This window comes from Rattus norvegicus, chromosome 19 (assembly GCF_021556685.1).
Source record: "Rattus norvegicus strain SHRSP/BbbUtx chromosome 19, alternate assembly SHRSP_T2T, whole genome shotgun sequence".
Classification (NCBI taxonomy): domain Eukaryota; kingdom Metazoa; phylum Chordata; class Mammalia; order Rodentia; family Muridae; genus Rattus; species Rattus norvegicus.
Window position 1 is genome coordinate 25705001 of NC_141552.1, and position 27942 is coordinate 25732942.

The 27942-nt window shown below is 39.5% G+C and overlaps 1 protein-coding gene and 1 non-coding gene across 7 annotated transcripts in view; one reads left to right on the forward strand and one right to left on the reverse strand.

Annotated features, from left to right (window-relative positions):
- The window catches only part of Iqcml1 (IQ motif containing M like 1), a gene marked incomplete in the record, with an annotated part of 220276 nt that overhangs the window by 1092 nt on the left and 191242 nt on the right, over window positions 1–27942 (forward strand). For 3 of the 6 annotated variants that reach the window (NR_197271.1, NM_001432086.1, NM_001432088.1), the window contains 1 exon segment: window positions 9468–9585. 6 annotated transcript variants of the gene reach the window in all.
- Window positions 9448–9653, reverse strand: LOC147999250 (small nucleolar RNA U3). Its single transcript, XR_015644464.1, has one exon. It is a non-coding gene; the product is annotated as a small nucleolar RNA U3 (small nucleolar RNA).

Below are 27942 nucleotides of genomic sequence, written 5' to 3' on the forward strand. Positions count from 1 at the left end.
TTTCGAGATGATCTTCATTTTAAATCTGCAGAAGAGGCAACCTCCATGCCAGTGGCTTGAGAAGAACGCAGCATTTGATAATAATGCACTTGAGAGGTAGTGGTGAGAGGAATACAGTACTTGGAGAGCTGTTTCCCCCATCTCTTGGAAGGATTAGTCATTTGTTTACTTTGTCAGTTCACCTCATGCCCTTTTAGAGTCATGACCCTTTAGAGAAATGAGCAGTCCTGTTTCTGCAGAAGGAACTTGTGCTCTGACTACCAGCTACTTACCGCCAACCCTATCCCTCAAGGCATCAGGTCTTTAGAAACAGTGAAGGCTTAGATTCTAAATATTTTAGGTTTACAGCCATATGGTTTTCGGACACAAGGACTCAACTTTGCTCTTCTGTCTTTGTTGGGAGATGGATGTTTTTTGAGGAAAGAGAGATTTATTCAGTTAAGCCGTAAACTGATCCATATAGCACGGTGTTAGTGTTTGAATTAGGTCCCCTTGGCTGTATCATAACATTGTAGAGAAATAAAAGAATCCTAGGCAATGTGTGAACGAATGGTGTATGGCTGAATCCCTGGGAACAAAGCCGAGCGGATTGGGCCCCCTGACTTGGTTCTCATTTGCCAATTCCTGTTTTGGACTGTGGAGTAATTTCTAGCTCACTTTCCTTGGCCGTGGCTGACATGTGTTAAGGTATGTTCTCTGTGTCAGATCCTTCACAAACATCATGCATGTGAGCACAGGGGGCTTTGGAGACTCCATTCTTAAATAACATGGTCAGAAACTAGGTTGTTTGTAAATTTGTCACTACTATTTTATTTTGAATTTTTTTGTCTACAGAAACACTTGGGAAGTTATCTCTTACCAGCTCTGTTACCCTTAATTGCATTTTGAGTCTTCGGTTTTGCTGAGTCCCCGCGTATTTAAATTTAGATGAAAAAAATCATGATTATTTTTCCTGGGAGGCTAAGCATGTACTCATTGATACTAATGTAAGATCATGGTTTCTGTTTAAAATCAGGAACATAAAAAGCCTAATGATCCTGAAGAATCCTCAACAACAATACAAGATTTCACAACATAAGTGTTTTGGGAAACACTCACCAAAGCTCTAGTGGGAAATACAGTCTCTCCCTCCCCCTCCCTCTCCCCCTCCCCCTCTCTCTCCCCTTTCTCCGTCCTCCCCTTCCTCGATCTCCTTCTCTCTTCCCTCTCTCCTTCTCCCCCTCCCCCTCCCCCTTTCCTCCCTCCTCCTCCCTCTCCCTCCCCCTCCCTCCTCCTCCCTTTCCCCTGTCTCTCCCTCTCACTCCCCCTCTCCCCTCTCTCTCCCTCTCCCCCTTCCCTTCCAGTATGCAGGCACCAGCTGAAAGCAGGAGATCAGATCAGATCAAAGGATGTAATTCTAGGGACACAGCTGATGTATATTCTGACTCTTTGGTATTTGTTTTTACTAAAAAAAGTTGTCAGATCCAATTTCTGGCGAGTCTACAGTGTTAATTATGAAGAAAATATAGGAGGGCATCAGTAGAAAAGTTGCATGTAACCAGATATATTTTCTTTTGAGTTAGCGTTTTAACTTTTATCATGAAAGGAACTTAGCTGCATTGTGTAAAATGTAGTTTGAAGGGACAGTTACTAGGTTAAAGAGTTTACAGAATTCTCATAAAAAAACTGATATAATTACACAGAATGAAGAATTAGTTTGGCCATTGTAACATTTCTGTTTCAGAATTTATAAAAATGATTTTACTTTTTTATAGGTTATGTAGATGTTAATGCAGTTGCTGATATTAAAGGAGAGCGTTTTCGCACATATCATGACTTCACTGAAGTTAATATAATTTCTGGTGACCCTAAAAATACAGAACAAGAGAATGCTAGCGATGAAGGGAATCAGGAGGCTATTTACACCCGGGTTTCTCATCAGCAGCACTATTAATGCACTGGACTAGGTTGTTCACTGTTGGGAGGTACATGGTGCTGGGGAGTGCGAGGATGGAGCAGTCCTGGGCACTGAAGAATATTTAGCAGTATCTATGGTTTCTGCACGTGAAGTTCCTTCCGTGTTGGATGTAGTGTGTTTGTAAATGTCTTCGTATGTTGGAAAACTGCTACTCTAGGGATGGCTTGGTGGGAGTCATCTTTGATTAAGACACTGGGGCTTGGTGCAACCCTCTTGCTATTAAATAATGTTGATCCTGTGCCTGCTTACAAAGAACTAAGAAGTTTTTCATTTAGTAGCCTAGTTAGGTCTGGTATGTTGGAAGTAAGAGAAGGCAAAGAATGAAGTTATGAATATAATTCAAAGCCTCCATAGATAACACTGGCAGATTTTTAAAAAATGCATTTCTGGGGCTGCCATTTTGTTCTACGATCCTTTCTAGTCTTTCTTTTTCTAAGATCAGCAGCACTAAGAAAATCAATAAACATATCACTTAATTTTATTGACTACATTTACACATAAACACTCTCAGGTGTGCATATGCACAGCCATGCACATGCTCACACGTGTACATACTCACAGTGAGACAGGGTGTTGCTGTATTTCCCAGGTTGTCTTGCGCTCATGGGCTCAGTGCTTTTGCTGCAGTACCCTGAAGCTGGGTTTTAGGTGTGTGTCCCTCTGTTATACTAGTTTGTTTGTTTGTTCACATGACTTTCTCAATGAAGCGTACTGTGTTGATTCTGATAGGAGCATTTAGTGTTCCAACATTCTGTGACAAAATTCACGGACAATCATCAATATCTGGTCCCTTTTGGCTATACCACTGAAGAGATGAACACATCCTTAGCGTGGGCTCCTTTCTAAGTCTGTATCTGTTCTCTATGAGGAGATATTTCCTTGAGGCTCTGTTTTCTATCTGGCATAGTCACAAAGCAGACTTATATTACTCTCTTCCTTAAATTTATTTATCCTATTAATTAATTAATATGATTAAATTAATCCTATTCAAACCTCTCAAAATGTATGTTTGGTTCTTTTAAGAAATGTCCCAGTGAAGACTGTTCTTTGATGGCAATATAATTCTCTCAGGCAATGATAAATTCCATGTTCTCTTTGTTTTTCTGGGGGATACAACACACACACACACACACACACACACACACACACACACACACAAATCATACATATTGACTCACCCCAGAAAGAAAACCCGTGAGATATCAAAATAATGATCTCACAACATCCATCTGGGCAATCAACTGTAGTCTCCTGTCAGTCTTCTCCCCTGAGTTGTTCATTCCTTTTTATACTGCTGGTGGTGGGGGGGCCCTCAAATATCTTCCAAGTGTTTCTTCTCCCAAACGAGGGAGGTTTTATTTACCTCCTGAGTCATATGAGCTTCTCTCCTACAGGGAATATTTCAAATTGGGGGGAAAGTGTCATATGAAACTGTCTGTGTGTGTGTGTGTGTGTGTGTGTGTGTGTGTGTGTGTATTTAGACAAGAAAGGGCATGGGCAACAAAGAACTTGGAGTTTCCTACAGTGGGAAGAAATTGACCTTCACCAATTTGGAGGACGGACATCAGTGAGGGAAAGAAGGCCTTAGCAGAGAAAAGCAAAAGGCAGATGGTTGAGCCCTGGCATACTAAACCAAGTGACTTTAATTTTTATCCCAAGGACAATGGAAAGGGTATAAACCGATCAGACTTTATAGAAATCATCAACAAGAGTCTATTTCCACAACTATACACGGTGTCAAGTCCTTTGGCTTCTTGATCACAAAACTGTTCTTCATAGTGACACAGGGTGGTGGCAGAGATAGCCTGACAATAAAAGACAAACAGTGACCTGTGGGAGAAGATCTAACACACAAGGACAGCGAGGCATTGCTACTTTCTAAATGTATCTGTGGAATTACGCTGTGCCAACATACAGATCAACGTCAAGTGATAATTTCACACAAGAGAGTAAATACTTGCTTCAGAAACGAACAGTCGGGACCAGATCTTTCAGGCGAGAGAGAAAAGACAGTTTCTAAATTCAACTTAGCTGGTGACCAAATTAACTCCTATTAGCATTTGAAGAAATATCCTTAGCCCTAACTAGAGCATGCACATTTGCAAAAACAGCCTCAGTGTTGGAGAAAGCTGCTGCTGCTTCAGCTCTCGTTGTGTTGATGGAACACTCTGTCCCCGTTACGGTGCCCCCACTCCCTCAACGAAACAGGAAGACTAGAACGGCGCAACTGGGAAACCGACAAAGCCGAGTTGTCCCGACTTCTCTAGCTTAGCCTTTGAATTGTCAGCTTACCCAGGAACTGGGATATATTTAACACAGGAGGAGTCTGTAGTGCTATCCTTGAAATGTAGGATGCTTATTACTTTTTCCAGATTTAATTAAACATATGCTTGTTGTGTGCGATAGGAAGACATTGTGGCCAGTGAATCAGAGGATGACGAAAGTAATATTATGGTGTGCTTTGAGGTAAAACCAAAACTTACGTGAAAGAACAGGATCTGACAGTAATGCCTGTCACTCTGAAGCTTTTTTCAAAAGTTGCCATATATGTGTATATATATGAATATATACAAGAATATATACAAGAAGGGGTTGGGGATTTAGCTCAGTGGTAGAGCGCTTGCCTAGCAAGTGCAAGGCCCTTGGTTCAGTCCCCAGCTCCGAAAAAAAGAAAAAAGAAAAAAAAAAGAAGAAAAAAAAAGAATATATACAAGAATACATATATATGTATATATATGTACATATGTATATATGTATATATATATATATATATATATATATATATATATATATATTCTTTTCTTATACAATACATCTCAACTGCAGGCTCTCCTCCCTCCCCTCCTCCAAACACCCCTGCCTCCCCTCTTTCCCATATCCACTGCTCCTTTGTTTCTTTTTAGAAAACAGCTGGCCTCCAGTAATACCCCTGAACTTAGTATAACAAGATGCAGTTAGACTAGGCACATATCTATCCTCACATCAAGGCTGGATGAGGCCACCCAGTAGAAAGTAAGTCCTAAGGTTTGACTTCTCTCTCTTGTCCCTTCATACAGATGAACAGTAAGTTGAGAAAATTATTAACAGTAAATCCAACTTCGTACCTCCCATGGAGGTATTGGACAAAATTCATTTCCTGTCAGGAAGAAATAAGTATCTGGTATTTGTTCATATTACCTCCCAGACTTTGAAAAGCAGGCCACTTTTATTGTAACCGAGAGAAATTATCCCTTTCAGGACTATTTTTGGACCTGTATACAGTTAAAGTGTTATTCAAAAGATCTAAAAATAAATGTTAAGTATTTGTCATAATAACAGGCAGTGTGGTAGAAGGCGATTTTCCTTTTATGTAAAAATATAAAGCCTTGCTGATTTCCTTGCTTTAATCTTGCTTTCCAAGTGTGAGCTTTTTTTTTGTCTCCACAAATGTTCATATTTTATTTTCCTGTTTTGGAGAGGAAGGGGCGGTTGTTAGCTCACCATTGGAATGCTCGGCAATGTGGCATTTCTTTTGACACTGTTTCTTGAAAAAAGAAAACAGGTAAAGCTTCTGCATATAACGTAGACTAAAGAGAGCATAAGTATAAACATTGCAAGATAGAAATATTATAATAGTTTACCTGAGAACTGCATTAAAACAAGAGTAGAAGCATTGCCCATGAAAAAGCCTTGTCTTCCAGTGTTGACGAATGTCTGGAAAAAGAATGCTGGGCATAAAAGGGACTATGTTGGTAGACAGTTTGTGTTTAGATTAACTGTGATTTCTAGAGAAAGAAATACGCATTGTAGATGAAGATCTGGTTTATTACTCATGTTTTTTAAAAAACTCCTACTTAGTAGTTTCTATATCCTGCAAGCTGTTTTTAAACTAAAAATTATTACACTTACTATTCATCATTTATTCATTTTATTATGTGCATCAAAGTCAGAGGATACCTTGCAGGAGTTGGTTCTCCCTTTCACCATGGGTGTTCTAGGGATAAAGCTCAGGTCCCTGGGCTTGGCAGTCGGTGCTCATATTAAATGAGCCACTCCCAGCCCCAGTTGCTTGCTTATAAGAGAAACATTTCCAGTCTTTTTCCTGGCTTCCCAAACTGAAATGCTCCAGTGGTCTCCAGTGTCTGCTGGTAGTCCTGGTAGACTGTGACTGTTGACTCTCGGGCTCTAATGTTAGATAACTTTTTCACATGGTCAGGTGGAAATGTTTGCCGTCTGCCATTTCACTTGGCTTAGGATGCTCCGCCGTGAACGTTAGATTTCATCCCCCTGCCCCAGTTCTTTATTTCTCTAACTTAATCACATTTTTGCACAGTGAGTGCTGGACTAGCCTCCTTTGTATTTTAGACTCGATCTTTACCTCTCGGGATCATCTTCACTCCTCTGGCATATGGAGGCCTAGTTAAAGGAGCCCATCTTTGTGGACATTGCCGAGATTGTGCTCTGTGGGGACACTGGGAGGAAACAGTTGAGTGCAGAAGGTTTACGGATGTGTGTTCACGGGAGATAGTTCTCTAGTGACAGACAAACGGCAGACTAGAGCTAGGAGACTCTTACCTGCAATAGGATAGAAATGGAGGTCTCTCTACCTATGCTGTAGGATGCTGTGGTTATTAGGAGGGGCCTAAGGGATCGTCGCAATTTGAAGCATACGCTTCAGGCATTTGTTTTCAGTGTTAGCCGTGTGTTATCTTTTCACGCCTCCTAGGTGTGGCTTTGACCTAAGACAAGGCCCTTCTCTGTGGCATTAGTCAGGGACTTTGCAATGAGCCATAAACTAGTGATGGGATCAGATGAGTTCGTGCATTGGCCTTGAAATTGCAGATTTTTAATTTTCTAGAAAAGAGTAGGCCTTACAAGCATTATAAACCACCCACTAGGGCATCAAACACTGTCACAATTCTAACTAATCCCTTGGGGCCTTGGTTGGAAACCATTTATGATCACTGGGTTAAAAGACTGCTTATATCTACTATGGCTTTAAGGCTTGTGGATGAACGGGTGCATTGTGGGTCAGAATAGCAAACCTGGCCTGGCTCAGATAATACTGAATCTAAATACTTGTATGCAACCACTACTGCAAAGGATGTGGAGGATATTTAGAATGTTGCCCTCTGTTGCCCTGTAAAGCAGTTGAACCAGTTTATATTTTCATTAGCCATCTAACAGCCACGGGCTTTTAAAGTCTGCTAATTTGAATCTCTGTGAATTTTTACTGATGTTGTGGATGAGGCCCGAGAAGACAGGTAAAGAAGTGGGGCTTGTATAACCTAGGCTATGCTGCCATGCATGTTTTTATCCGGGTTTCTCCAGTGCCTCTAGAGATCTCCGAGAACAAAGGAGAGAGCTGGACACTTTATAATTCACATTTAAGAAAAACTAGAGTACTTAAGAAAGTGATTACTGAGAAGAACGTGGAAATATTTTAAGTTTTGACTGTGCAATTTAAACTCTCTTGGAGGTAACTCTCTTACTCCAATTTAACAAATTTAGATTAGTTCAACTCTGTCCTTTTAATATCTACTAATGGTTCAAAAAGGAATATCTGCTGTTAATTTAATCCTGTTCCCAAGGGCCAGCTGTCGATAGGATTGGCAGCTTCCCAGAAGAAAGAGTGGGCACGGAGACAAAAATAACCAACAAGTTTTCAGTGTGTGCGTTCCAAGAACAGGATGGGAGACTTGAAAATTAATTGTATAAAGTATCCAGATATTATGTATGGGCCAAAATGTGGCCCACACCATTTGTTGTTAATTTGGGATCTTTCACTTTTCTTTCTTTTTTTGTTTATAATCATAATTTGTTCAGTAATAATGTGTCATCACAGTTTGGTATATATAGAGACCATGATATTTTATACGTTTTTAGGAATAGCTAATTTAATAGTACACATAAGATATTAACTCTGAGCTACCCATGCTTTTTCAAACAGAAATTGTCCTATGCAACCACTTATACTTTAATGAGAACCAGGTCATGTATTTTTGTATTTTAATAATAAATTTTAGAAACAACTAATTATTTTAGATATGAACAAACAATACTGAAAATATTGGTGTATCTTTCTATAACAGCAGACATAAAATCAACATTGTTTTATAAAAACAAATACTCTCCCTTATAGTTATTCATGAGCTTATTAAAAAGATGAACATTTTTATGTTTTAATACAAAGTCTTTCGCAGTTTCATGTAATTATTAGAAAGATAAAAGGAGGCTCATTGACAAAAGAAAAATAACCATGTTCATTTTAATGGACTCTTCCAATTTTTCACTTTTTACCACAGTACTTTACCTTTAGATTTGTGTGCATGTGTGTGTGTGTGTGTGTGTGTGTGTGTGTGTGTTTGTGTTTGTGTGTGTATGTATGTGTGTGTATGTGTGTATATGTGTGTGTTTGTATGTGAGTATGTGTGTGTATGTGTTTGTGTGTGTATATGTATGTGTGTGTGTTTGTGTGTGTGAGTGTGTATATGTGTATGTATGTGTGTGTGTTTGTGTGTATGTGTGTGTTTGTGTGTGTGTGTGTGTGTGTGTGTGTGTGTGTGTGTGTGTAAGTGCAGGTGTCTGAGGAGGTCAGGGAACCTTGGAATCCTGCGAAAAGAACTCAGGTTCTCTATAAGAGCAATATATGCTCTTAATCATTGAGCAATCTTTCCAATCCTTCTTATGGATTTCAGATATTTCTGTTTTTTAAGCATAGTATATTGAAAAGTGTGAAAATAAGTTGTATAATGCTATAAATTATTTTGTTCTGTTATAGCACCAAAGTAAACCATCAAGAACAATGTTTTAAATACTGACACACTATCTTCTTAAGAATGAGAATAATATTTCACGATGCTTAAATGACATAATTTGATCCATACATAAGTTGCTTAAAAGCTGTCGTTATTTTAAATAAATTTTCAATAAATAACTTGCTTACAACTCATTGAGTGTTGTCAAATTAGTTTCTTAGATATATCCTTGTGCTGGAATGGCCGTTTGGAAGCAAACCTATTTTGAATTTGAGGCATATTTTCAGAAAATTTTCAGTACCAATTTGCACTCTCTAATAGTGACGTGAGGGAATCAACTACATCCTTTTAGGTATTAATAATATCAATACTTGACCAGCAGATGAAAATCTGTTTTAATCTTTTGATCATTAGTGAGATTGGAAATTTTCATTAGTATTTGCATTGTTTTGTGAGTTATGGGTCTTTTGGTAGTTTAAAAAACTAGATTGTTCCTTTTTAATAAAAATAGATTCAAAAGGACATGGCAGTGATTAAATATATTAGTCCTGTATATTACACATACATTTTCTTGACTTTATTTATAGTATACTTTCCTAGATTAAAAATCATATTTAAAGTATTCAAGTTTTAAGTATTTTCTTGTGTGATTTCTGATCTTTAGGTCAACCTTAGACTAATCACAATATAAAAATATCCTGATTAAAAATGCTACCTTTTTCCTCTTTTTTTCTCTCTCAAATAGAAAGTCTTTCATATTGTGTTTTCTTTAGCTCTCCCGAGGGGGAAGAAGAAAGATCACCAATGGCAGAAGGCCGTGGCAGCATAGGCGCAGAAAGAGCTTGTTTTGTGCTCAGGAGAGAACACGGCATCTCAGCCTCCTGGTTTTAGGTACTCTATGTGTTCACGGAAGTTTCCTAGTAATGAAGTTCAGAGATGGTCCCTGGAAGTCTAGTTCTCGATATCAGATATTTATTCAAAAAATTATATTTTTGTGGAGTTGGCTTCTTGTACAGAATAAGAAGTCTGGTATCTATGTTAGGTTTTGTCTACTTGACAAAGAGTTACCTGCGACCCCAGTTGAGGAATTACATCTATCAGATTGGTCTGTGGGGTTAGTGTTTGATTACTGATTGATGTGGGAGGGCCTCGCCTACTGTGGGTGGTGTCACTCCCTAGGTAGGTTGTACCCTGGGTTTGTATAAGAAAGAACACTGAGCAATCAACCGGATGTAAGCCACTAAGCAGCTTCCCTCCGCTGGTCTCTGCTTCTAGCTTCCACATTGGCTTTCATCCAGGATGCACAACAACCTGTAGCCCAAAAACCCCCTTTCTCTCCAAATTGGTTTTTGTCATGGTGCTAATCACAGCAAGAGAGGAGAATGAGGACAGTATCTTTCCAAAGGAAGGGTGATTATATGAATTATGTTTATTTTATAACTTATTCCCTTCACTTATTTGAAGTTATTTCATCTTCACTTAGATCTTCATTATTTTAAAATCTTTCTTGTTTTATTTAGTATTTATTTATTTATTATTCATTCTTCTCTCATACATTACACCCCAACCACAATTTCCCTTTTTATCCTTCTCCAATCTCATCTCCCTAACCTCCTCTCTCCCCAGATGCACCCCTCTCCAACTCCCCTCAGAAAAGAGCAGGCCTCTCAGGGACATCAACCAAACACGTAATACAACTAGGTACATACCGTCACATCAAGGCTGGACAAGGCAGTCCAGTAGGAAGAAAAGAGTCCCATAAGTAGGCAAGAGAATCAGAGAAAGCCCCTGCTACCATTGTTAGGATTCCCACAAGAACACCAAGTTACTCAGCCGTTGTTAACATGTCTGCAGAGGACTGAGGTCAGACTCCTTTTTTTTTTTTTAATTTAGAGAATACTTTATTAGTTTTTGTAATCAAACCCACGTATATAAGACCTTACATATTTAATACAGTGTGTTACCCCTGTACAAATGGAAAAAACTTAAGTTCAACATTTCTAGACCAATATGGCTATTAATTTCTGTACAGTGCCAACTCAACACAGTAAACGGGGATACTTTTTTCCAAAGTTGACAGCACAGGTAAAGTTTCAAAAAATTCAAATTATATATCTGTATATATATATATATTTATATTTATATAAAAAGACCAATAATAGCAGTGTGTTATGCATCAACAGCAGCAACAGCTTTTCCAGGTTCTGCAGTCATCTGAACAAAACTGTAGAGACATCCAGCATACTCCATTAAAAAAAAGAAAAGTAAAAAAACAAAACCCGAGAAAACAGCACAGTTCTGTTACTCTTGTGGTACCTGGCACCATTTTTTTTTTTAAAATTAGCTTCTCAATCATCATCTGGAAAGAAAACATTCTGAGCAACATCATTAAAAACAGCTCTGATAAAGCACGGTCACTACTACGTATCATAAAGCAGGTACAAGCTATTTTACATCCACAGAGGTATGATACAGTACTGTCCTACATCTATAATACTAGAGGATACAATTTAAAAGGCATTATTTGAGACTTGATTCTACTTTTCCAGCAGAGGGCCCAAAGGATGGTGTGACACAGCTTTGTAAAGAAACATACTCTAGACAGGATTTCCTTTCACTAGTGGCACAGTTCTAAGGATTCATTCTCTCCATGAATGTCAGCTAAAACCGTTATTAAAAAATGAAATATCCCTAGAACAAAACCGTATAACCACCGGATTCACATGAAGATGACCTAGTGGAGACAAGCTGGACCTCACCTTACCAACAAGCTATCAAATCTGTTATGTTTAAACAGTGAGACCTCCAAGGAAGGAGATGCCAAGTAGTGCTTCAAAGCTTCGGACCACAATCAAACACAGCATCCTTTTCAACAGAAGCAGAAGCTCATCTGAATATGCTCAAGGATGCTGACATCAACATTTAATCATCTCCTCACTCATCCAGGAAGAGGGGGAGATCAGTTACTACTGTACTTTATTGTGTTCAACCAAATCACCATGTTACAAAAATAGCAAGCTGCCATAATAAAAAATAAGGCTCCTCTATCCAGCACCAGATAGCATCATTTTACTTTCAAGCCTAGAAATTGCACACTTGTATATAAACCAATCGAAGATGAGGATTGAGAGTTCATCTTGGTGGATTTTTCCTTTGATGAATATGAAGTGTCCTTCCTATCTTTTTTGATGACTTTTAATTGAAAATTGATTTTCTTTGATATTAGAATGGCTACTCCAGCTTGCTTCTTCTGACCATTTGCTTGGAAAGTTGTTTTCCAGCCTTTCACTCTGAGGTAGTGTCTGTCTTTGTCTCTGAGGTGTGTTTCCTGTAGGCAGCAGAATGCAGGGTCCTCGTTGCGTATCCAGTTTGTTAATCTATGTCTTTTTATTGGGGAATTGAGGCCATTGATGTTGAGAGATATTAAGGAATAGTGATTATTGCTTCCTGTTATATTCATATTTGGATGTGAGGTTATGTTTGTGTGCTTTCATTCTCTTTGTTTTGTTGCCAAGACGATTAGTTTCTTGCTTCATCTAGGGTATAGCTTGCCTCCTTATGTTGGGCTTTACCCTTTATTATCCTTTGTAGTGCTGGATTTGTAGAAAGATATTGTGTAAATTTGGTTTTGTCATGGAATATCTTGGTTCCTCCATCTATGTTAATTGAGAGTTTTGCAGGATACAGTAACCTGGGCTGGCATTTGTGTTCTCTTAGGGTCTGTATGACATCAGTCCAGGATCTTCTGGCCTTCATAGTGTCTGGTGAAAAGTCTGGTGTGATTCTGATAGGTGTGCCTTTATATGTTACTTGACCTTTTTCCCTTACTGCTTTTAATATTCTTTCTTTATTTTGTGCGTTTGGTGTTTTGACTATTATGTGACGGGAGGTGTTTCTTTTCTGGTCCAATCTATTTGGAGTTCTGTAGGCTTCTTGTATGCCTATGGGTATCTCTTTTTTTAGGTTAGGGAAGTTTTCTTCTATGATTTTGTTGAAGATATTTACTGGTCCTTTGAGCTGGGAGTCTTCACGCTCTTCTATACCTATTATCCTTAGGTTTGATCTTCTCATTGAGTCCTGGATTTCCTGTATGTTTTGGACCAGTAGCTTTTTCTGCTTTACATTATCTTTGACAGTTGAGTCAATGATTTCTATGGTATCTTCTGCTCCCGAGATTCTCTCTTCCATCTCTTGTATTCTGTTGGTGAAGCTTGTATCTACAGCTCCTTCTCTTTTCTTTTGATTTTCTATGTCCAGGGTTGTTTTCATGTGTTCTTTCTTGATTGCTTCTATTTCCATTTTTAATTCCTTCAACTGTTTGATTGTGTTTTCCTGGAATTCTTTCAGGGATTTTTGCGATTCCTCTCTGTAGGCTTCTACTTGTTCTCTAAGGGAGTTCTTTATGTCTTTCTTGAAGTCCTCTAGCATCATGATCAAGTATGATTTTGAAACTAGATCTTGCTTTTCTGGTGTGTTTGGATATTCCGTGTTTGCTTTGGTGGGAGAATTGGGCTCCGATGATGCCATGTAGTCTTGGTTTCTGTTGCTTGGGTTCCTGTGCTTGCCTCTCGCCATTAGATTATCTCTAGTGTTACTTTGTTCTGCTATTTCTGACCGTGGCTAGACTGTCCTATAAGCCTGTGTGTCAGGAGTGCTGTAGACCTGTTTTCCTGTTTTCTTTCAGCCAGTTATGGCGACAGAGTGTTCTGCTTTCAGGCGTGTAGTTTTTCCTCTGTACAGGTCTTCAGCTGTTCCTGTGGGCCTGTGTCTTGAGTTCACCAGGCAGGTTTCTCGCAGGGGAAAAGTTGGTCCTACCCATGGTTCCAAGGCTCAAGTTTGCTCACGGGGTACTGCCCAAGTCCTCTCCGCGGCTGCAGCAACCGGGAAGATCTGCGCCGCCCTTTCCGGGAGCCTCAGTGCACCAGGGTTCCAGATGGCGTTTGGTGTTCTCCTCTGGCGTCTGGATGTGCACAGAGTGCAGTCTCTTCTGGTTTCCCAGGTGTGTCTGCCTCTCTGAAGGTTTAGCTCTCCCTCCCACGGGATTTGGGTGCAGAGAACTGTTTATCTGGTCTGTTTCCTTCAGGTTCCGGCGGTGTCTCAGGCGCAGGGATCCTGCCGCTCCTGGGCCCTCCCCTACGGGAACCCAGAGGCCTTATACAGTTGCCTCTTGGGCCAGGGATGTGGGCAGGGGTGGGCAGTGTTGGTGGTCTCCTCCCCTCTGCAGCCTCAGGAGTGCCCACCTGATCAGGCGGTGAGGTCTCTCTCCCACGGGGTTTGGGAGCAGAGAGCTGCTGCGGGCCGGGATCCTCGGGTGTGGGACTTCCCGTCGAGGTCAGACTCCTACAGGCTCCCTAATCTCTTTGAGAGCCCATGACTCCTGCTCAGTTGATTTTGTGTTCTCCTGGTACATCCCTGACCACTCTGGTTCCTCCAGTCCTTCCTCTTTCCCCTCAGCAGGACTCCTGGAGCTTCACCTAATTGTTTGGCTGTGTTGCATCGATCTGCTCCCATCAGTGGCTGGGTAACGTCTCTCTCTGCTCTCTTTGGTGAAGATCCTGCCATACTTCAGTCTCAGAACATTCTGTAGGCGGGACAAACTGTAGGTCAAAGTCTTGTGGCTGGGTTGGTGTCCTAATCCCTCCACTTGAGGCCTTGCCTGGTTACAGAAGACGGCCAGTCAGGTCAAGTTACTCTTTAGAGTTCCATGGAGTTTGCATTGTACCTCACCCCTGAAATGGTCTCTAATTCAGTCTTTCCTCCCAGTATTTTTCTCCCTACTCCCAACCTGATCAACCCAGTCCACCCTTGGAATCTATTCGATTTCCCTTTCCCAGGGAGATCCTTGCATCCTTCTTCTTACTTAGCCTTTCTAGGTCCTAAAGTTTACTTATAAATGAGTACATACCATGTTTGTCTTTCAGGGTCTCACTTGCCTCACTTAGGGTAATTTTTTTCTATTCCTATCAATTTACCTGAAACTTTGATGATGCATTCTTTTTAACAGCTGAGTAATACTCCATTGTGTAAACATACTGTGTTTTCTTTATCCATTCTTCAGTTGAGGGACATCTAGGTTGTATCCACATTCTGTCTGTTATGAATAAAGCTTCTTTGAATGGAGTTGAGCCAGTGTCCTTATGTTGGGATAGAGTTTGGGTATACGCCCAGGAGTGGTATGGCTGGTTCTTGAGGTAGATCGATATCCAATTATCTGAGAAACCACCATATTGAGCTCCAAAGTGTCTGTGAAAGTTTGCACTCCCACCAGCAATGGAGAAGTGTTCTCCTTGTTCCACATCCTCACCAGTATGAACTCTCGCTTGCGTTTTTGATCTCAGTTATTCTGACAGGTAGAAGACAGAGTCTGAGTCATTTTGCTTTGCATTTCCCTGGTGGCTAAGTAAGATGTTGAATGTTTCTTTGTTTCTCAGCCATTTGGTAAGTGGTATCTATCAAAGATTATCCATTTATTTTCCATTTTCCATTTTGTGCAGTTCAGGTTTTTGAAGTAAAATGTAATGATTTTTTTTTTTATTTTCTTAGTGCCTGTTGTTATGTCCCCCTTTTAACACCTGATTTTGTTAATTTGGATATTCTCTGTGTTTTACTTAGCTTGGATGAGGGTTTGTCAATATTGTTCCTTTTTTTGCAAACAACCAACTCTTTGTTTCATTGATTATTTGTATTGTTTTTGTTTCTACTTTATTGATTTCAGCTCTGACTCCTACCATCGACTCCTCTTGGGAGTGTTTGTTTCTTTTTATTCTAGTGCTTTGGGATGTGCTAGTATCAGATTTCTCAAATTTCTTTATGTAGGCACTTAGTGCTATGAACTTTCCTCTTAGCACTGCTTTTATCATTTTCCATCAGTGTAGGTATATTGTGTGTTAATTTACATTGAATTCTAGTAAGTCTTTAAGATCTTTCTTTATTTCTGTTTTGATCCTGAAGTTGATCTGTAGGGAATTGCTCAGTTTCCATGAGTTTGTCAGCTTTCTTTAGTTTCTGTTGTTGTTGATACCCAGGTTTAATCTGTGGTGTTCTGATAGGATACAGGGGGTTAGTTTACTTTTCTTATATTTGTTGATACTTGCTTTGTGACTGAGTGTGTGGTCAATTTTTGAGAATGTTCTGTGAGTCGCTGAGAACAAACAAATATTCTTTTGTGTTTGAGTGAAATCTTCTGTAGATATCTGTTAGGTACTTGATTCATATTATCTATTAGTTCCATTATTTCTCAGTTCAGTTTTCATCTGAATGGCCAGTGCATTGGTGAGAGTAGAGTACTGAAATCTTCCACTATTAATGCGTGGGGTTTGATGTATGATTTAAGCTTGAATAATACTTCTTTTACAAGTGTTTGACTTTGAATTAGGGTATAGATAATAAGAACTGAATTGTTATTTTGGTGAATTTTCCCTTTGTTGAGTATGGAATGTCCTTAGCCATCTCTTTTGATTAATTTTGGTGTGAGTCTATTTTGTTAGATATTAAAATAGTTATGCCAGATTATTTCTTGTGTCCATTTGCTTGGAAAATAATTTTACAAGCCTTTACTCTGAAGTTTATCGCTGATGTTGAGGTATGTTTCTGGTATGCAGCAGAAGGATAAATCTTGTTTTCATTTTGTTAGTCCATTTTGTTAGCCTGAGTCTTCTTATGGAGAAGTTAGTCCATTGATATTGAGAGATGTAAATGACCAATGATCCTTAATTCCTGTTATTATTGTTTGTTGTCGTTTGTGGTTCTCTCTCTCTCTCTCTCTCTCTCTCTCTCTCTCTCTGTGTGTGTGTGTGTGTGTGTGTGTGTGTGTGTGTGTGTGCTTTTCTTCTTTGGGTTTTGCTGGTGTGAGATCATTTACTGCCTATGGTTTTACCTGCCTGTGTAGTTAATGTCCTTTGGTCACATTTTCCTTCTAGTACTTTCTGTAGGGCTGTATTTGTGGATAGACATTGTTTACTTTTGACTTTGTTTCATCTATGGTGATTGAAAGTTTTTCTGGGTATAGCATTCTGGGCTGGCATTCATGATCCCTTAGAGTCTCCAAGACATCTGACCAGCTCCTTCTGGCTTTTAGCATCTCAGTTGAGGTGTCTCGTATTCTTCTAATATTACCACAATAATGGTAATAATATTGCAGCTTTTAATATTTTTCTTTGTTCTGTATATTTAGTGTTTTGATTATTATGTGGTGTGAGGACTTTCTTTTCTGGTCCAATCTACTAGGGGTACTGTAAGCTTCTTGTACCTTCAGAGGCATGTCCTTCTTTGGGTTAGGAAAATTTTCTTCTATGATTTTGTTAAAATTTCTGGGTTTTGAGCTGGGATTCTTTTCCTTCTATTCCTATTATTCTTATGTTTAGTCTCTTCATAAGGGTCCTAGATTTCTTGGAGGTTTTATGTTAGAAATTTTTTAGATTTAATATTTTCTTTGACTGATGAATCTAGCCATTCTAGTATATCCTTAACACCTGAGATTCTTTTTTCTGTTTCTTGTATTCTGTTGATGATGCTTGCATTTGTAGTTCCTGTTTGCTTGCTTACATTTCCCATTCCCAGAATTCCCTCAGTTTGTTTCTCTATTGCTTCTGTATCCATTTCCAGGTCTTGAATAGTTTTCTTCCCTTGCTTGTTTTTTTTTTTTCCCCTTGGCTTTCTTGTCATTCTGTAAGGGATTTATTGATTTCCTCCATTTTTTTTGTCTTTTCCTTGATTTCCTTAAGGACTTAAACATTTTTCTTTAAGGAATTCTGTCATCTTCATAAAGTTGGTTTTAAGGTTTTTTTTTTTTTTTTTTTTTTTTTTTTTTTTTTTTTTTTTTTTTTTTTTTTGTGCTTTGGCTGCACTAACCAAGTCTTGCTGTCATAGGGTAGCCTCATGGTGCCATGTTGCCCCGGTTGTGCTCTTTCACTGGTGTTTAGGCATCTGTGTTTGGGATGATTATAGCTCTAGGTGTTGATTTCTCAGTTTGTCTTTGTGATGGATGTTTTATTCCTTAGGTTCTGGTTCTTTGTTGGTCTTCTGGTCTTTGCGGACTGGATTTCTGGTGACCGGTATGACCTCTCATCTAGTAGGGAGTCTCTTGGCCTTTGGTGCAGCAGGGGGTCTCTGTTCTTCTGACTACCGAGTCCTGCACCTGAGCGTCTGCTGGAATTGTAGGCAGGAACCTAGCTGCAGGGAGAGCAGTGAGGTGGGTAGAAGGGGCCTGGCCTTGGGGTGGGTAGTTAGTGGGGGTGGGTGGAATGGCTCTTTGGGAACTGAATCTAGGGTGTTAGTTTGGCTGGCAAGCAGGTCAGTCACCTGTCCTTTTGACCAAAGTGACCTGAGCAACAGGAGTCTTCAAGTATTAGGGTATTTCTTGATTTTTAAAAATTATCATATCTATCTATCTATCTATCTATCTATCTATCTATCTATCTATATCTATATATATCGAATGACAAGAAAGATTAATAATTTTGTCCATATGGGGGCAATGCCAGTGTTTCAATGCTAGTCTAGCATCTAGGACTCACTGTGGCAGAGCTTGCTCTATGTCCTTCCCTGTCCATTGTTGACAGTGTTTTGATTCTAGGCCACTGCTAAGCTCCATGCTTTCTATTTTCTGCTCATAATCTGAAAAAAATTCTCCAACACTTTAACCCATGTTTCTAGAAGGTACAGAGCGAGATTACTAATGGATAACAAACATGATTGCTGTGTCTGACACAGTACTTTCTGTCCCCATTAAACACTTAAGATCTTGAATAGACTGATATTTTATCCAGCAGTCAACCCAGCATTGTCACTTTGGACTGTGTTTGGCACTCCTGTCAAGGGGTTTGAGGTACTGGCCTACTCAAAGGTGGCTGTCTTTTGGTATGGATATCCTTATAATCTGTTTTATTAAAAGTTTAGTTAATTGGGGTTGGGGATTTAGCTCAGTGGTAGAGCGCTTGCCTAGCAAGCACAAGGCCCTGGGTTCGGTCCTCAGTTCTGGAAAAAAGAAAAAGAAGGAAAAAAAAAAAGAAAACAAAAAGTTTAGTAATTAATGACATGAACCCTTTTGTGTGTGTCTCAAATCCCTTGCATATATCGATACATACAATAAAGAGAAGAAAGAGTTTAAGATCTGTATTTTATAGCTGAAAAAAAAAAAAAACCAAACTGAAATAAACAAGAACACACCCAGAGACTTTTAATTGCTATTCAACCCACCTAAAGTTCTACACTCAGAAAGGCTCTTTTATTTAAAATTTTTAATTGATGTTGATTTGATTCTTATAAGCAAAATATAAACTATGTAGCTCAGGCTAGACTTGAGCTTCTGATCCTCCTGCCTGCTTCTTCAATGCTGGGTTTACTGTCGTGTGTGACTTTTGTCCATTCTCCAGAAAAGATCTTACACCAGTATTTCAATTAAGGTGTTTTATTTTATTTTAACTTTTAAGATACTGAAAATTTCAATTCTAGTCATCTAGGTAATTGACTTTTTGGTTTAAGAACAATACCTACTTAAATATTGAAAAGCATTTTTTCTTCATTTTCACTCCAAACTCAATAGCCAACATGAAAGTTTGTGAATAGCTCCTGCATCATTAAATCAATTCATTCCCTCTATTTTGTGTTCTTTAAGAGTTTTATGGTATTCCCAGTTCAGCTTTGAAAGCCCCGAGAAGTTTTCAGCATCTTGCGTCCAGTTCTCATTCTTGGAAAGCTCAGAGGCAGCCAGGCTTTCCCGACTGATGAAAAGCAACACAAAGCTTAGAAGCCCTCTAACCTTACCTCAGCATGATGGCTTTCCTTCTTGCTTTATTACCTTTTTGACAGAGAATCCAACTACAAGAAAAGGGCATTTAAGAGATAAAGTCATTGCTAAAGTGAATATTGCAGACTTCCTTTGGCTCTACCCAGATTTCTAGCCACACTTTCATTTCTAGAAAATCTCTAAGACTTTTAAGTCCTATATTCTTTGCTTTTCTACTAGTTTATTTTTCAAGTATTAGATGTTTATGGCTTTTGTAATAAGTTCTAGTGTCCAGAAAAACTACTATCTATCTATCTATCTATCTATCTATCTATCTATCTATCTATCTATCTATCTATCTAATGTTCATTCAGAAATCCAAGCTCTTGAAATTATTTTTTGAGAGTGATATAATGTTGAAAACTTATACATTGGGAGTGTTGGTGAATTATGATCAAGGTCATGGCAAACACATTGCTTTTCTAGTGGCTGCATAATTATGAGGTCTTTGATGATAAATCTGTACCCACTGAAAATGCATTTAACTTATGTTGGTGATTTTGATTTATTGACCTTACAACAGCCAAGGTGCCCATTTATTAGTGCTTGTTTTATATCTCAGTGGCTGGGGAGCTTGTACATTTGAGGCATAGCCTAAAGTTAGTCTAGCTGTGTCATATTTTATAGCGAGCATCTAATCAGGGAAGCACTTTTTTGATATTTCTATTGGGATATTATATTGCTTTTAATATAGAGCGAGCATGTGATTTTAATTTAGAGTTCCTCTTTTCATGAACAGTATTGTGGTTTCAAAGAACTGGAAAATACAATAGAAATATGAAAATTACTAGTGAGCAATCAGCTTCATTTAGGGGGACATAAGTTAAATAATTTAAATAAAAGCAACAAACAAACAGCGACAGAAAAGATGTATTCATTAGCTTCTTTCTGAGCTTTTGTTCAACATGGACAAATGCTCCTAATGAATTTTATTAAAATTATTCTTAGTTTTCACTATCTAGGGGAATCCTTCAGCGTTTCCCTGGAAGAGCCAAAGAAAAAACTTGAAAGTCTCTAACTAGAATGAGAGCTTAAGGAATGTGGGCTTCAAGTGCCAAGGTTTAGAATAATTTCCAGGGTTAAATTGACTACTAGAGGAAGTACACGTTAATCCAAGCTTTCCTTCTGGATTATTGTAACTTGAAGCTCCATGGATTTGTTAGTGCTCTCAGCTTGGGTCCTAGGAGCCCTGATTTTCACAGTATTGTCAATTCCGGGGGCTGTTCTGTGTATTGTAGTGTAGTTAGTGTTATCTCTGGCCTGTGTCTATTATGTGCAGGTAGGACTACCACAACTGGGAGATGTTTCTAGGAGCTGGGGAGATAGCTCAGGAATATATATATATATATATATATATATATATATATATATATGAATGATATCTTTTGATGATTGTTATCCTTTGGGTCAAATGCTAATTCTGGAGCCAAGAGATAGCCAAGAGATAAATCAAATATAGATCAGATAAATTATCCATTCCATGAAAGTATTCTTAATTTCCTAAGTGAGCTGGAATAGAGGTAAATTTTTTTTGGGGGGGGGAGGGGAGATGATCATCCAAATCTAACACCTTTGGGAACATGGTTGACATTTGCATTTAGTATGAAAAAGCTGTTATGAATTCCAAAAACCATACTAAGATGCCATAAGCCAGATCCTTTGAATGGTGAAGTGTAACGATTGCGCTATGTCCACCTTAAAGTAACTGCGCTATCCCTTTGATTGAGATAATTAGTCTGGTGTAGACTGGGTGGTTCGCTCAGAGCAGACTGCAAGCAATAATCACCAGATAAGAGATTATTCTAGACCTGCTTCCCACACAGCACGGCTAACTGTATGTTTTCCTGGGGAGGAAGTTAGCTACAAACTTCCACCATGATTTTTAATACGGCAGAGCATAGGGTGTAATTTACAATGAAATTATTTGACCAATATGTGATGGGAATTTGTATTTTAATATTTTCTTTTTTTCTCATCCCACTTGGGATTTATTATACATTTCTTTTTTAAATTTATTTATTCACTTTCCATACCAATCATAGCCACCTTCCTTCCTCTCCTCCCAGCCCCACCTTCTCATCCCCGTTTTCCCAATTCCATTCTCAGAGAAGGAGCCCCCCTGGCACGTTTTCTCCCACTGAGACCAGACAGGGCAGCCCAGCTGGGGGAAAGGGAACTCAAGCCAGGCAACAGAATCTCAATCTTGCAACTTTAAAACACAAGTGTAGGTAGTGAGCAGAAGGTTTTATTTTGATGAGTATCAAAGAGCCTGACTTTTAAAGTGTAGGTGATAGCAGTTCACACTGAGGTCCTCGTGCCTCTGCAGCAAGCAAGCATTTGCCAGTTGAATAGTCTTCCCTGGGAAATAACTTTCCTTCCTTCCTTCCTTCCTTCCTTCCTTCCTCCCTTCCTCCCTTCCTTCCTCCTTCCCTCCCTCCCTCTTTCTTTCTTTCTTTCTCTCTCTCTTTCTTTCTTTCTTTCTTTCCTTCCTCCCTCCCTCTCTCTCCCTCTCCCTTCCTTCCTTCTTCCCTCTTTCTTTCTTTTCTTTCTTTCTTTCTTTCTTTTTCTTCCTCCCTCCCTTCCTTCTTTTCTTTCTTTCTTTCTTTCTTTCTTTCTTTCTTTCTTTCTTTCTTTCTCTTTTTTCTTTCTTCTTTAGTTAAAAAGAAAGAAGATTAAAAAGTTCTTGTTTGGGTTATAGATATCACAACTAAGAAGTATCTTCCTTCCCTTCCCTTCCCTTCCCTTCCCTTCCCTTCCCTTCCTTTCCTCTCCCTCTCCCTTCCCCCTCCCTTTCTTTCCTCTCCCTCTCCCTTCCCCCTCCCTTTCTTTCCTTTTTTTCTTTTTAAATGAAGGGTTATTTACTGAACACTCAGGGAGGCAGACAGATCAGGATCTGAACATATCCCCAAAGAGAGATTGTACAACACTTTAAAAAATATTTTTAATCATTTTTTTACAGTTCAGTTGTTATCCCCTTCGGGGTCCACGCTCTGACAGTTCCTCATCCCATTCCTCCTCCCCCATCTCCAAGAGGATGTCTCCAATTCACCCCCTACCCTCCCAGGCCTCCCTCCCTCTCTAGGGCCTCAAGTCTCTCTAGGGTAAGGTGCATCTTGTCTCACTGAGGCCAGACCAGGCAGTCCTCTGCTGTATATGTGTCAGGGACCTCATATCAGCTAGTGTATGCTGCCTGGTTGGTGGCTCAGTGTCTGAAAGATCTCAGGGGTCTATGTTAGTTGAGATTGCTGGTCTCCCCATGGGGTTGCCCTCCTCCTCAGCTTCTTCCAACCTTTCCCTATTCAACCACGGGGGTCCCTGTCTTCTGTCCATTGGTTGGGTATAAGCATCTGCCTGTAACTCTTTCAGCTGCTTGTTGGGCCTCTTGGAGGTTAGCCATGCTAGGCTTTGTCTATAAGCACACCATAGCATCAGTAATAGTGTTAGGCTTTGGAGCCTCCCCTTGAGCTGAATCTCAATTTAGGCCTGCAACTAGACCTCCTTTCCCTTGTGATAGCCAGAAGCTGGAAACAACCCAGATATCTTACAACAGAAGACTGGCTATAGAAAATGTAGTTCATTTACACAATGGAATACTATTCAGCTGTTAAGAATGAGGACATCAATGAGCTTTGCAGGCAAATAGAACTAGAAAATATCATCCTGAATGAGGCAACTCAAACCCAAAAGGACACACATGGTATCTTCTCTTTGTTTCTTATTGAGATAAGGTTTCTCTTTGTATCCTGACTGTCAGAGATCTAACTGCCTCTGTCTCCTGAGTGTTGGGATTCTTTAATCCCATGTATGTATCACCATGCTTGACAGAGAAGCCTCTCTGGTTTAGTAACTTTTAACCCCCCCACTCCCTTTCCATGCAAAATTTGAAAATTAGGATTAATATAAAATTTTAACACAGAGAAGTTTACCAAGAGCTAAGTATATATTTTATATTTTCATATCATATTAACGATATGAAATATTTATTAGAAGCTAAGTGTAGTCACACATTTCTAAGAAACAGTTTACAGCATTGAGATAGTAATGCCGTTGACTGACAACCAGGGTTAAAATTTTAATTAAACAGTACAAGGGCAGTGGCTTTTATTATTACCAGATAGGAGTGCCTTGTCACCTGGGGAGGGCAAAATTTGTAAGTAGCTAGAGCAGAGGGTCTGCCTTAATTTCTGTCAGAAAGAAAGGCAAACAAGGCAGCAGCTCTCTGCTCCCAGACCCGGTGAGAGAGAAACCCAACCGCCTGGTCAGGTGGGCACTCCTGAGGCTGCAGAGCGGAAGAGACCACCAACACTGCTCACCCCTGCCCACATCCCTGGCGCAAGAGGAAACTGTATAAGGCCTCTGGGCTCCCGTGGGGGAGGGCCCAGGAGCGGCAGGACCCCGCCGGACCCTGAAGGAAACAGACCGGATAAACAGTTCTCTGCACCCAAATCCCGTGGGAGGGAGAGCTAAACCTTCAGAGAGGCGGACAAGCCTGGGAAACCAGAAGAGACTGCCCCCTGCACACACATCTCGGACGCCAGAGGAAAAAGCCAAAGACCATCTGGAACCCTGGTGCACTGAAGCACCCGGAAGGGGTGGCACAGGTCTTCCTATTTGCTGCCGCTGCAGAGAGCCCCTGGGCAGCACCCCACGAGCAAACCCGAGCCTCGGGACCACAGGTAAGACCAAATTTTCTGCTGCAAGAAAGCTGCCTGGTGACCTCAAGACACAGGCCCACAGGAACAGCTGAAGACCTGTAGAGAGGAAAAACTACACGCCCGAAAGCAGAACACTCTGTCCCCATAACTGACTGAAAGAGAGGAAAACAGGTCTACAGCACTCCTGACACACAGGCTTATAGGACAGTCTAGCCACTGTCAGAAACAGCAGAACAAAGTAACACTAGAGATAATCTGATGGCGAGAGGCAAGCACAGGAACCCAAGCAACAGAAACCAAGACTACATGGCATCATCGGAGCCCAATTCTCCCACCAAAACAAACATGGAATATCCAAACACACCAGAAAAGCAAGATCTAGTTTCAAAATCATATTTGATCATGATGCTGGAGGACTTCAAGAAAGACATGAACACACTTAGGGAAGCACAGGAAAACATTAATAAACAAGTAAAAGCCTACAGAGAGGAATCGCAAAAATCCCTGAAAGAATTCCAGGAAAACACAATCAAACAGTTGAAGGAATTAAAAATGGAAATAGAAGCAATCAAGAAAGAACACATGGAAACAACCCTGGATATAGAAAACCAAAAGAAGAGACAAGGAGCTGTAGATACAAGCTTCACCAACAGAATACAAGAGATGGAAGAGAGAATCTCAGGAGCAGAAGATTCCATAGAAATCATTGACTCAACTGTCAAAGATAATGTAAAGCGGAAAAAGCTACTGGTCCAAAACATACAGGAAATCCAGGACTCAATGAGAAGATCAAACCTAAGGATAATAGGTATAGAAGAGCGTGAAGACTCCCAGCTCAAAGGACCAGTAAATATCTTCAACAAAATCATAGAAGAAAACTTCCCTAACCTAAAAAAAGAGATACCCATAGACATACAAGAAGCCTACAGAACTCCAAATAGATTGGACCAGAAAAGAAACACCTCCCGTCACATAATTGTCAAAACACCAAACGCACAAAATAAAGAAAGAATATTAAAAGCAGTAAGGGAAAAAGGTCAAGTAACATATAAAGGCAGACCTATCAGAATCACACCAGACTTCTCGCCAGAAACTATGAAGGCCAGAAGATCCTGGATTGATGTCATACAGACACTAAGAGAACACAAATGCCAGCCCAGGTTACTGTATCCAGCAAAACTCTCAATTAACATTGATGGAGAAACCAAGATATTCCATGACAAAACCAAATTTACACAATATCTTTCTACAAATCCAGCACTACAAAGGATAATAAATGGTAAAGCCCAACATAAGGAGGCAAGCTATACCCTAGAAGAAGCAAGAAACTAATTGTCTTGGCAACAAAACAAAGAGAATGAAAGCACACAAACATAACCTCACATCCAAATATGAATATAACGGGAAGCAATAATCACTATTCCTTAATATCTCTCAATATCAATGGCCTCAACTCCCCAATAAAAAGACATAGATTAACAAACTGGATACGCAACGAGGACCCTGCATTCTGCTGCCTACAGGAAACACACCTCAGAGACAAAGACAGACACTACCTCAGAGTGAAAGGCTGGAAAACAACTTTCCAAGCAAATGGTCAGAAGAAGCAAGCTGGAGTAGCCATTCTAATATCAAATAAAATCAATTTCCAACTAAAAGTCATCAAAAAAGATAAGGAAGGACACTTCATATTCATCAAAGGAAAAATCCACCAAGATGAACTCTCAATCCTAAATATCTATGCCCCAAATACAAGGGCACCTACATACGTAAAAGAAACCTTACTAAAGCTCAAAACACACATTGCACCTCACACAATAATAGTGGGAGATTTCAACACCCCACTCTCATCAATGGACAGATCATGGAAACAGAAATTAAACAGTGATGTAGACAGACTAAGAGAAGTCATGAGCCAAATGGACTTAACGGATATTTATAGAACATTCTATCCTAAAGCAAAAGGATATACCTTCTTCTCAGCTCCTCATGGTACTTTCTCCAAAATTGACCATATAATTGGTCAAAAAACGGGCCTCAACAGGTACAGAAAGATAGAAATAATCCCATGCGTGCTATCGGACCACCACGGCCTAAAACTGGTCTTCAATAACAATAAGGGAAGAATGCCCACATATACGTGGAAATTGAACAATGCTCTACTCAATGATAACCTGGTCAAGGAAGAAATAAAGAAAGAAATCAAAAACTTTTTAGAATTTAATGAAAATGAAGATACAACATACTCAAACTTATGGGACACAATGAAAGCTGTGCTAAGAGGAAAACTCATAGCGCTGAGTGCCTGCAGAAAGAAACAGGAAAGAGCATATGTCAGCAGCTTGACAGCACACCTAAAAGCTCTAGAACAAAAAGAAGCAAATACACCCAAGAGGAGTAGAAGGCAGGAAATAATCAAACTCAGAGCTGAAATCAACCAAGTAGAAACAAAAATGAGCATAGAAAGAATCAACAGAACCAAAAGTTGGTTCTTTGAGAAAATCAACAAGATAGATAAACCCTTAGCCAGACTAACGAGAGGACACAGAGAGTGTGTCCAAATTAACAAAATCAGAAATGAAAAGGGAGACATAACTACAGATTCGGAGGAAATTCAAAAAATCATCAGATCTTACTATAAAAACCTATATTCAACAAAATTTGAAAATCTTCAGGAAATGGACAATTTCCTAGACAGATACCAGGTATCGAAGTTAAATCAGGAACAGATAAACCAGTTAAACAACCCCATAACTCCTAAGGAAATAGAAGCAGTCATTAAAGGTCTCCCAACCAAAAAGAGCCCAGGTCCAGACAGGTTTAGTGCAGAATTCTATCAAACCTTCATAGAAGACCTCATACCAATATTATCCAAACTATTCCACAAAATTGAAACAGATGGAGCCCTACCGAATTCCTTCTACGAAGCCACAATTACTCTTATACCTAAACCACACAAAGACACAACAAAGAAAGAGAACTTCAGACCAATTTCCCTTATGAATATCGACGCAAAAATACTCAATAAAATTCTGGCAATCCGAATTCAAGAGCACATCAAAACAATCATCCACCATGACCAAGTAGGCTTCATCCCAGGCATGCAGGGATGGTTTAATATACGGAAAACCATCAACGTGATCCATTATATAAACAAACTGAAAGAACAGAACCACATGATCATTTCATTAGATGCTGAGAAAGCATTTGACAAAATTCAACACCCCTTCATGATAAAAGTCCTGGAAAGAATAGGAATTCAAGGCCCATACCTAAACATAGTAAAAGCCATATACAGCAAACCAGTTGCTAACATTAAACTAAATGGAGAGAAACTTGAAGCAATCCCACTAAAATCAGGGACTAGACAAGGCTGCCCACTCTCTCCCTACTTATTCAATATAGTTCTTGAAGTTCTAGCCAGAGCAATCAGACAACAAAAGGAGATCAAGGGGATACAGATCGGAAAAGAAGAGGTCAAAATATCACTATTTGCAGATGACATGATAGTATATTTAAGTGATCCCAAAAGTTCCACCAGAGAACTACTAAAGCTGATAAACAACTTCAGCAAAGTGGCTGGGTATAAAATTAACTCAAATAAATCAGTTGCCTTCCTCTATACAAAAGAGAAACAAGCCGAGAAAGAAATTAGGGAAACGACACCCTTCATAATAGACCCAAATAATATAAAGTACCTCGGTGTGACTTTAACCAAGCAAGTAAAAGATCTGTACAATAAGAACTTCAAGACACTGAGGAAAGAAATTGAAGAAGACCTCAGAAGATTGAAAGATCTCCCATGCT